The sequence below is a fragment of the Aplysia californica genome, unplaced genomic scaffold (assembly GCF_000002075.1).
Source record: "Aplysia californica isolate F4 #8 unplaced genomic scaffold, AplCal3.0 scaffold00102, whole genome shotgun sequence".
In the NCBI taxonomy this organism is placed as follows: Eukaryota; Metazoa; Mollusca; class Gastropoda; order Aplysiida; family Aplysiidae; genus Aplysia; species Aplysia californica.
Window position 1 is genome coordinate 972,084 of NW_004797372.1, and position 3,236 is coordinate 975,319.

The 3,236-nt window shown below is 43.8% G+C and overlaps 1 long non-coding RNA gene across 1 annotated transcript in view; it reads left to right on the forward strand.

Annotated features, from left to right (window-relative positions):
* Positions 1-202: 202 nt before the first annotated feature.
* The window catches only part of LOC118477463, a 31,172-nt gene continuing 28,138 nt past the window's right edge, over positions 203-3,236 (forward strand). The window contains exon 1 of the long non-coding RNA XR_004858399.1: positions 203-771. This is a non-coding gene — a long non-coding RNA (uncharacterized LOC118477463). The remainder of the gene's footprint in view (positions 772-3,236) is intronic.

Consider the following 3,236-nt stretch of genomic DNA (forward strand, 5'->3'; position numbering starts at 1 on the left):
ACCAAGACGTGAGTCCAAAAATCGATTCATGAGGAAATGGGTGCGCGCCCAGCGGTTACAGCTGTCAGACGGCGTCCGGCGGGAGCGCGTAGTGTAGAGTAGTAGTGGGGTCAACTCCACCCTCCCAACTCCCATCAGATCTGGTTGTCGTCTCTCTCTCTCTCTCTCCCCGCGCTGTCCCACAAGCCTGCGTTGTCCTCGTTACTCTGCCGCGACTCACTCTCTGACGCCGCTCTTGTTGTTTCGCTCACTGGCACAGGGACGCGACAGACGTGCTAACGGTGGTTTGTCTCGCTTGCGCGCGCGTGGGACTAGTCTTGATCTACTCACTCACTCACTGAGTGACTGAATGTGCGTGCTGTGTCGTACGCTCTGTGGAGGAAGAAGCAGTGGTGGTGTAGTGGTTGTGGTGGTGGTGGTGCATCATCGTCTAAGGAGGAAGTAATATACACGGAGGCTGAGGCTAAAAACAGCAACAGCTATGACGACGACGTCAAACACAACAATAATAACAATAATAGAAACAATAATGTGACAGCTGTGTAAGTGAATAAGAAGCGAAACATCGGGAGAAAAATAATGTGTTGATTAATACTGTGGAATGTAGAAAATTTCATTTATTCTGAAGAAAGACGTTGTTTTCTTTGTGAATCCACGCGTGGTTGTTGGTACAAACACAAACGGCGTATTTAGAGTGATGAGAAGGATTATACCGACAATAATCTCTATTTCAGTGCGGATATCTTAGTACAAGGATCAGATCTTCAAGAGGTATGGCCATTCTTTCCATGCATGATACTATGATGATTTCTGCCTCTTCCTATCGTTATACACATGTATTCACACTTTATTAAAAATCAGGTAAACAGGGGTAACTCAAACCCTATCCCTACCCTTTATTGCCCGAATCCAGTGTTGTTAGGGCTAGGGTTACGGTTAACCCTAACACTACCATGATACCCACACCTTATTATTCGACCTGAGCAAACGTGAATAAAACGTTGGGAAAAGGAAAATTGTCGATTTCTCTTAACCCTTGCCCTGCTATTGTCTCGACGTTGCGCGGGTGGTTGCGGGGTGCCCCTTGTTGGCCGAACTTCTGTTCTTTTCCATTGTTGTTTTTATCTCGTTAGCTTTTCCCTCGTACTAGATCTAGATTCCAAATGACTTATAATTTGTAGATACACGGGCTTCTCTTCACCCTAGCGGGCGGTTGGAGGGCGTCACTGGTAGACCCTACCTCTTTTTCTTCCCTTGTGTTGTTTATTTATGTCTATCTTTTCTATTGTCTTGCGCCTTGGCTTTCTAATAAGATAGCCCAGTCCTGCACTAAATGACCGTTTTCGAGTCTATGTGCTACACTGTACTCTAACAAACCAATTCTTCACTCAAAGTCTATCTCAGATTCAACGTTTTTTTGTCTTTTGTGTAGTTGCATTAAAGTCTTCTACTGCGCTTTTTCTACTTTTCTTTCGAGTTACCACTGTACCCCTGACAAAAAGTGGTGTTACTTTCACTTTTGAGAACGTACGTGTAGTTTGGGGAAAAGAAGGATTGTCCGCTTTTTGGAAAACCTAACCAAACCCAACCGAACCAAAACTACGAATAATTAAATTTCGGTACCAATTACGATACAATCCTTTAGAGTAGTCGCCAAGAAGTCGTTAGACTTTTATTTGACGTGCAGAGACGAAACTGGGCTTTTGTTCCATGGTAGTTATTGGACGATTTTGACCAAAGGGACACACAACACTCTAATTCTTCAGCTCATGACAGTCTGGTCTCATCTATTCCTGGTGTATGCCGCCGTTACGACTTACTATAAGCCATGGTATCATGGTGTTGAAATGGTGGTTTAATGTAAGCATCAGTGGACTTGTATCAAGCATACTATTCCCATGGGTGGTTGGAGGGGGCCACCGGTAGGTCATCATATTTCTTTTATTGTCTCTGTTAATATTATGCTCGGTCAGTCTGTCACCAATTCCCTGTACCTAATGACCGTTATCATGTTGATGTGATTCTCTTTTGAGTTAGCGGGTGGTTGGAGGGCACCACTGGCAGGTCCGACTTCTTTACTTTTTTTCTGTTGTTTTTGTCTGTCTGTCTTCCTTTTCCCATCACTTAATGAAATGGCCTTTATTTATTACGTCGATGCGCTTCTCTTTACTCAAACAAACAAATAAACTTACAAACAAACAAACAGACAAACAAACATCTTTGCGGTAAGGTTTAAAGATAAAAAAGTATTGTTCCAGTGGGAATTTTTTCATCGTGGTTTTACAAGAATGGTAAAAAAACCAACAGATGCTTAACCCAAACAAACGAGCTGATGTCGGTATCATTAGCCCATGGTGCAATCACGTGCATGCTGCGTGCTCACGTGCACACTCCTTGAGCATCAACGTCATCGGTTTAATGTTCAGGACATCAGGGAACGTTTCAAGCTCGATTTCCTTGTACTGGCGTGTGTTGTGTAGCTGTTAGGTGCTTGGCTGTCGCCGCACACAGTAGACACGAATTTGATCCCCGAGTGGTGTGAACATGTTTATCGAGCATCTCCGGTCTTTTTTCTGGGTGGTTTCCTTCTCACATCTTGGTTGGTCCTGACAGGCAGGGTCGGAAGCCTGCCTCCTAAGTGATCTAAAATGTGTCGGTGGGAACGTAAAAACGCATACACAGAAGCAAAAGAAACAAATAGATTCCTTTGTGATGGAGTTATTTTATCGTGCCTCCTTCCCCCCCCCCTCTTTCTTATGAGATGTTGCTCCCCACCCAGTCTGGTTTGATCCTGACCAGAGGTGGGTATAGAGGCCTGCTTCCTAAATGATCTAAATTTACGTCGATGGGGGCAAAAAACAGTAATAATCGAGTTACAATCAATCACCACATGAGAGCTGAGATTACTGGAGATCGAAACAGCCTGCACGACATGGTTGACGGAGTAATTCAAGCTAAGAACAGTGTGTTGCAGGTATGAAGGTAAACTTTATTGATTATAATATTCACAAGGGGCATTTGGGATGGACACATACCACTGGTGTTACCAGTGCATCAACATAGATAATAAATATAGTCGGCACCAACGGAGAAATACCTTGATTACGTTTCTGTTCAATGATACATACACCAATGCATGAACTCTCTCTCTCTCTCTCTCTCTCTCTCTCTCTCTCTCTCTCTCTCTCTCCTCCTCCTCATTTCACAAAGAATACAATAACATGCTTTCACGAACA